At 38.1% G+C, this 8,101-nt stretch overlaps 1 non-coding gene across 1 annotated transcript; it reads left to right on the top strand.

Moving 5' to 3' along the window:
- The first annotated feature begins 408 nt into the window (after positions 1–408).
- On the top strand, positions 409–515 carry LOC123389891. The gene has a single exon (XR_006604577.1). It is a non-coding gene; the product is annotated as a U6 spliceosomal RNA (small nuclear RNA).
- The last annotated feature ends 7,586 nt before the right edge of the window (positions 516–8,101 follow it).

The following is an 8,101-nucleotide window of genomic DNA, read 5'->3' as shown; positions in this document are numbered from 1 at the left end:
AGAGAGAGAGGAGGAAGCAGGCTCCCTGCTGAGCAGAGAGCCCAATTTGGGGATCGGTCCCAGGACCCTGGGATCATGACCTGAGCCAAAGACAGTGGCTTAACCCACTGAGCCACCCAGGCGCCCCTAACATTGGATTTTTGATAGGAATTGAATTACAGATGGTTTTCGGTAGTATGGACATTTTAACAATGTTAATTCTTACCATTCATAAATATGAGCTATCTTTCCATTTATGTCTCCTTCAATTTCTTTATCAATGTCATAGTTTATGGGGTACAGATCTTTCATCTTCTTAGTTAAATCTTATCCTAAGTATTTTATTAGTTTTGATGCTATTGTGAATTATATTGTTCTCTTTATTTTTTCAGACAGTTCATCATTAGAGTGTTAAAATGCTCCTGTCTTGTGCTTACTTTGGCAGCACATATACTAAAATTGGAATGATGCAGAGAAGATTAGCTTGATCACTGAACAAGGATGACATGAAAAACTGGGAAGCATTCCATATAAAAAAAAAACTTAACAAAACAAAATTCTTGTCTTTTATATATTGATCTTGTATTTGGCAGCTTTACTAAATTTGTTAATTCAAAATTTTTTGTGAATTTTTTAGGATTCTTTTACATGTAAGTTCATGTTATCCAAAAAAAAGAAAATTTTACTTCTTCCTTTTTTTTTTTTTTTTTGAGTCTTTTATTTCTTTGTGTTCCTTTTTTCTCTGGCTAAGACATCCAGTACTATGTCAAATGAGAATAGTGAAAGTGGACACAATTGTCTTTTTTTCTGATCTTTAAGGGGAAAACTTTCAAACTTTTTTGATTGAATATGAGATTAGGTCTGGGCGTGCAATATGTGTTTTTCTTTAATGGATTTTTTAAATTATTTTTTTTTTGATTTTTTATAAACATATAATGTGTTTTTTATCCCTAGGGGTACAGGTCTGTGAATCACCAGGTTTACACATTTCACAGCACTCACCATCACTCACCATAGCACCTGCCCTCCCCAATGTCCATACCCCCACCATCCTCTCCCAACACACCTCCCCCCAGCAACCCTCAGTCTGTTTTGTGAGATTCAGTCTTTTATGGTTTGTCTCCCTCCCAATCCCATCTTCTTTTATTTTTCTTTTCATACGCCCGAAACCGCCTATGTTGCATCTCCACTTCATCATATCAGGGAGATCATATGATAGTTGTCTTTCTCAGATTGATTTATTTTGCCAAGCATAATACCCTCTAGTTCCATCCACGTCATCACAAATAGCAGGATTTCATTTCTTTTGATGGCTGCATAGTATCCCATTGTACATATATACCACATCTTATTTACTGATTCATCTGTTGAAGGACATTTAGGTTCTTTCCATAGTTTAACTATTGTGGACATTGCTGCTATAAACATTTGGGTGCATGTGCCCCTTCAGAATGCCACGTTTGTATCTTTAGGGTATATACCCAGTACTACAATCACTGGGTCATAGGCTAGTTCTATTTTCAGCTTTTTGAGGCACCTCCACGCTGTTTTCCAGAGTGGTCCCACGTATAGTGTAAGAGGGTTGCCCTTTCTCCACATCCTCGCCAGCATCTGTCATTGACTGACTTGCTCATTTTAGCCATTCTGAAAGGTGTGAGGTGGTATCTCATTCTGGTTTTGATTTGTATTTCCCTGATGCCGAGTGATGTGGAGCATTTTTTCATGTGTCTGTTGGCCATTTGGATGTATTCTTTGCAGAAATGCCTGTTCATGTTCTCTGCCCATTTCTTCATTGGATTATTTGGTCTTAGGGTGTTGAGTTTGATAAGCTCTTTATAGATTTTGGATAGATACTGGCCCTTTATCTGGTATGTCATTTGCAAATATCTTCTCCCAGATAACTTCTGACAGTCATCTTTTGGCTTTGTTAACTGTTTCCTTTGCTGTGCAAAAGCTTTTTGATCTGATGAAATCCCAATAGTTCATTCTTGCCCTTGCTTCCCTTGCCTTTGGCGATGTTCCTAGGAAGAAGTTGCTGCTGCTGAGGTCGAAGAGGTTGCTACCTGTTCTCTCCTCAAGGATTTTGATGGATTCCTTTCTCACATTATGCTTCTTCATCCATTTCCAGTCTATTTTCATGTATGGTGTAAGGAAAAGGTCCAACTTCATTTTTCTGCATGTGGCTGTTCAATTTTCCCAACACCATTTGTTGAAGAGGCTGTCTCTTTTCCATAGGACATTCCTTCCTGCTTTGTTGAAGATTAGTTGACCATAGAGTTGAGGGTGTATTTCTGGGCTCTCTATTCTGTTCCATTGATCTATGTCTGTTTTGGGGACAGTTCCCTACTATCTTGATGATGACAACTTTGTAATAGAGCTTGACGTCTGGAATTGTGATGCCAACAACTTAGGCTTTCTTTTTCAATATTCCTCTGGCTATTCGAGATATTTTCTGGTTCCATATATATTTTAGGATGATTTGTCCCATTTCTTTGAAAAAAATGGATGGGATTTTGATAGGGATTGCATTAAATGTGTAGATTGCTTTAGGTAGAATAGACATTTTTACAATATTTGTTCTTCCAATACAGGAGCATAGAACATTTTTCCATTTATTTGTGTCTTCTTCAATTTCTTTCATGAATACTTTAGAGTTTTCTGAGTATAGATACTTTGTCTCTTTGGTTAGGTTTATTCCTAGGTATCTTAGGGTTTTGAGTGCAATTGTAAATGGGATTCACTCCTTAATTTCTATTTCTTCAGTCTTGTTGGTATAAAAAAAAATGCAACCAATTTCTGTTCATTGATTTATATCCTGACAGTTCACAGAATTCCTATACAAGTTATAGCAGATTTGGAGTGGAGTCCTTTAAGCTTTCCACATACAGTGTCATATCGTCTGCAAACAGGGATAGTTTGACTTCTCTTTTGCCAATTTGGCAAAATTTGGATGCCTTTAATTTCTTTTTGTTGTCTGATTGCTGAGGCTAGGACTTCTAGTACGATGTTGAATAGCAATGGTGATAACGGACATCCCTGCTGTGCTCCTGACCTCAGCGGAAAAGTATTCAGTTTTTCTCCATTGAGAATGATATTTGCAGTGGGTTTTTCATAGATGGCTTTGATAATATTGATAATATGTGCCCTCTATCCCTACACTTTGAAGAGTTTTAATCAGGAAGGGACACTGCACTTTGCCAAATGCTTTTTCAGCATCTCTGGAGAGTATCATATGGTTCTTGTTCTTTCTTTTATTAATGTGTTGTATCACATTGATTGATTTGCAGATGTTGAACCAACCTTGTAGCCCTGGAATAAATCCCACTTGGTCGTGGTGAATAATCCTTTTAATGTACTGTTGAATCTTATTGGCTAGTATTTTGGTGAGAATTTTTGCATCCGTGTTCATCAAGGATATTGGTCTGTAGTTCTCTTTTTTGATGGGATCCGTGTCTGGTTTTGGGATCAAGGTGATGCTGGCCTCAGAAAAAAAAGAGTTTGGAAGTTTCCCTTCCATTTCTATTTTTTTGGAACAGTATCAGGAGAATAGGAATTAATTCTTCTTTAAATGATTGGTAGGATTCCCCTGGGAAGCCATCTGGCCCGGGGCTTTTGTTTGTTTGGAGATTTTTGATGACTGTTTCAATCTCCATACTGGTTATGGGTCTGTTCAGGTTTTCTATTTCTTCCTGGTTCAGTTGTGGTAGTTTATATGTCTCTAGGAATGTATCCATTTCTTCCCCACTGTTGAATTTGTTGGCGTAGAGTTGCTCATAGTATGTTCTTATAATTGTTTGTATTTCTTTGCTGTTGGTTGTGATCTCTCCTCTTTCATTCATGATTTTATTTATTTGGGTCCTTTCTCTTTCTTTATCAATCTTATTAATTCTTTCAAAGAACCAGCTCCTAGTTTCGTTGATTTGTTCTATTGGTTTTTTGTTTTGTTTTGTTTTTTTTTGTGTTTTTTTTTTTCGTTTGTTTCTATTTCATTGATTTCTGCTCTGATCTTTATTATTCCTCTTCTGCTGGGTTTAGGCTTTCTTTGTTGTTCTCTGACCCCTTTAGGTGTAGGGTTATGTTTTGTATTTGAGATCTTTCTTGATTCTTGAGAAAGGCTCGTACAGCTTTATATTTTCCTCTCAGGACTGCCTTTGCTGTATCCCACAGATTTTGAACACTTTTGTTTTCATTATCATTTGTTTCCATGGATTTTTTCAATTCTTCTTTAATTTCCTGGTTGACCAATTCATTTTTAGAAGGATGCTGTTTAGTCTCCATGTATTTGTGTTCTTTCCAAATTTCCTCTTGTGATTGAGTTCTAGTTTCAGAGCATTGTGGTCTGAGAATATGCAGGGGATGATCCCAATCTTTTGATAATGGTTGAGATCTGATTTATGAACCCAGGATGTGGTCTATTCTGGAGAATGTTCCATGTGCACTAGAGAAGAATGTGTATTCTGTTATTTTGGGATGGAATGTGTTGAATATACCTGTGATGTCCATCTTGTCCAGTGTGTCATTTAAGGCCTTTTTCCTTGTTGATCTGTTGCTTGGATGATCTGTCCATTTCAATGAGGGGAGCGTTAAATTCCCCTACTATTATTTTATTATTGTCGATGTGTTTCTTTTTGATTTTGTTATTAATTGGTTTTATATAGTTAGCTGCTCCCATGTTCAGGACATAGATATTTAAAATTGTTAGGTCTTCTTGTTGGACAGACCCTTTGAGTATGATATAGTGTCCTTCCTCATCACTTATTATAGTCTTTGGCTTAAAATCTAATTGATCTGATATAAGGATTGCCACCCCAGCTTTCTTCTGATGTCCATTAGCATGGTAAATTGTTTTCCACCCCCTCTCTTTAAATCTGGGGGTGTCTTCGTGTCTATGATGAGTTTCTTGGGCAGCATATTGATGGGTTTTGCTTTTTATCCATTCTGATACCCTGTGTCTTTTGATTGGTGCATTTAGGCCATTTACATTCAGGGTAACTATTGAGAGATATGAATTTAGTGGCATTGTATTGCCTATAATGTGACTGCTACTGTATATTGTTTCTGTTCCTTTCTGATCTACTACTTTTAGGCTCTCTCTTTGCTTAGAGGACCCCTTTCAATATTTCCTGGAGAGTTGGTTTGGTGTTTGCAAATTCTTTCAGCTTTTGTTTGTCCTGGTAGCTTTTTAATCTCTCCTTCTATTTTCAATGATAGCCTAGCTGGATATAGTATTCCTGGCTGCATGTTTTCCTCATTTAACACTGAATATATCATGCCAGTTCTTTCTGGTCTGCCAGGTCTCTGTGGATAAGTCTGCTGCCAATCAAATGTTTTTACTGTTGTACAATACAGACTTCTTTTCCCCAGGCTGCTTTCAGGATTTTCTCTTTGTTGTTAACAGTTGTAAATTTTACTATCAGGTTACGGGGTGTGGACCTATTTTTATTGATTTTGAGGGTCATTCTTTGCATCTCCTGGATTTTGATGTTTGTTCCCTTTGCCATATTAGGGAAATTCTCTACAAAATTCTCTCCAATATAACTTCTGCTCCCCTCTCTCTCTCTTCTTCTTCTTCTTCAGGGATCCCAATTATTCTAATATTGTGTCATCTTATGGGTTCACTTATCTCTCAAATTCTCTCCTCGTGGTCCAGTATTTGTTTGTCTCTTTTTTGCTCAGCTTCTTTATTCTCCATCATTTGGTCTTCCATATCACTAATTCTTTTGCCTCATTTATCCTAGCAGTAAGAACTTCCATTTTTTATTGCACCTCATTAACAGCTCTTTTGATTTCAACTTGGTTAGGCTTTAGTTCTTTTATTTCTCCAGAAAGGGCGTTTATCTCTCTGGAGAGGGTTTCTATAATAACTTCCATGCCTTTTTCGAGCCCAGCTAGAACCTTGAGAGTTGTCATTCTAAACTCTAGTTCTGTCATATTAGCAATGTCTGTTTTGATTAGGTCCCTAGCCTTTGGTACTGCCTCTTGTTCTTTTTCTTGTGGTGAGTTTTTCCACCTTGTCATTTTGAGCAGATAAGAATACATAAAGGAGCAAATAAAATGCTAAAAGAGTGGTAAAGACCCCAGGAAAATGTGCTTTAACCAAATCAGAAGAGACCCAAGTTGTGGGAGAACGAAAGGGGATAAAAAAGAAGTTCAAGGGGGGGAAAAAAGATTTAAAAAAAAGAAAAAAAGGAAAAAATATTAAAAAAGAATATATATATATATATATATATATATATATATATATATACACTAGACTTGTGACTAGAACAGGGTCACTCACTTAATTTTGGGAGTATTTTGGTCTCTTAGAAGAAACTACCTCCCAAGATTTTAAAGGATGAAAAACATATAAGGGTAGGCACAATGAAGGGATGGAATAAACCTATAAAAATGAGGAAAAAAGGGACGCCTGGGTGGCTCAGTTGGTTAAGCAGCTACCTTCGGCTCAGGTCATGATCTCAGCGTCCTGGGATCGAGTCCCACATCGGGCTCCCTGCTCGGCAGGGCGCCTGCTTCTCCCTCTGCCTCTGCCTGCCATTCTGTCTGCCTGTGCTCACTCTTTCCCCCCCTCTCTCTGATAAATAAATAAAATCTTTAAAAAAATGAGAAATAAATTTAATTTCTAAAAAATAAGTTGATAAAGCAAGTTGGTTGGGACAATAAAGAAAAATAAACTGGAGAGAATTTGCTCAAGCTGGACACTAGAACAGTCTTGGAGCTAGATTTAGGGTATATTTTGTTCTATTAGGAGAAGTTATACCCCAAATTTTTTAAAAGAAAAAACCCTATGTGTAAAAAAATATATAGTTAGGTACAATGGAGGATAAAATATGACTATAATAATGAAGGTTCAAAATACATTATTATTTTTTGTAAGGTATTTTTAAAATAAACTAGTTAAAAATCATTAAAAGAGGAAAGTGTAAAAGTTAAAAAAAATTAGCAGAAGAAAAAAGAAAAAAATATATAACTGCAAGACTAATGAATCATTGGGAGAAAGCCATGAATTCCTTGTTTTGCTTTCTCCTCCTCTGGAATTCCACTGTTCTCCTTACTAAGTGAAGTTGATCTTGGCTGGGTTTCTTGTTGGTCTTCTGGCAAGGGGCCTGTTGTATTGATTCTCAAGTGTCTTTGCCCGAGATGGATTTGTCCTGCCCTTACCTGGGGTAAGGCTAAGTAATCCGGGAGCTTTTGTTCCCTGAAGGCTTTCCGTAGAGTTCTGGATGATGGAATGATAATGTCGGTCTCACAATCCTGCCCAGAGGAGTGGAGAGCTCAGGGTCCCGCTCCTCAGTGCACCCTTAGAGAAAAGTGCTTAATCACTCTCATCTTCCTGGCCTCTGGCCATGCTTGGAGAAAAACGCTCTGTCACTCGTACTTGGAGAAAAGTCCTTGGTCATTCTCATCTCCCTGGCCTCTGGCCATGCTTGGAGAAAAGAGCTCAATTACTCCCATTTCCCTGGCCCTTGGCCGTGCTCCAAGCTCATCCTGCCTATGCCTGGTTCAACGTAACCATGGGTTGAGAGCTCACTCCTCAGCTTTGTCTCTGTAGCCGGCTTCCCCACTCTAATACCTGTGAATTCTGTGACACTCAGATACCCCTGGTCCTTCTGTGACCCTGAGGGACCTGTGACTATGCTGAGCCCACTTGGGCTTCACTCTGGATTAGCCTCTGGGGTGATATCCCTCAGTGGATCAAACTTTTAAAAAGTCCTGATTTTGTGCTCCGTTGCTCCACCGCTTGCCGGGAGCTGCACCCCCCCCCCCCCGTGGTCTACCTTCCTGTTCTTCGGGTTCACTTTTCTGCCGGCTCTACCTTTCAGAAAGTGATCAATTTTCTGTTTCTAGAATAGTTGCTCTCCTTCTCTTTGATCTCCCATTGGATTTGTAGGTGTTTGCAATGGTTAGATAAGCTATCTAGCTGATCTCCTGCTACCTGATGTCGTCTCAGCCTGCTACTTCTCCGCCATCTTGAATCCTTCCACGGAATATGTGGTTTTTATTATGTTGATGTGTATTCTTTCTGTACCCAGTTTGGTGAGTATTTTTATTATGAAAGGGTGTTGAATTTTGTCAAATGCCTTTTCTGCATATATTGAGTTGATCATATGAGTTTTTATTG

Source organism: Mustela putorius, unplaced genomic scaffold (assembly GCF_011764305.1).
Source record: "Mustela putorius furo isolate JIRA1106 unplaced genomic scaffold, ASM1176430v1.1 tig00004062_pilon_pilon_pilon, whole genome shotgun sequence".
In the NCBI taxonomy this organism is placed as follows: Eukaryota; Metazoa; Chordata; class Mammalia; order Carnivora; family Mustelidae; genus Mustela; species Mustela putorius.
Note: the sequence above shows the minus strand (reverse complement) of the source record. Positions and strands in the feature narration are given on the sequence as shown.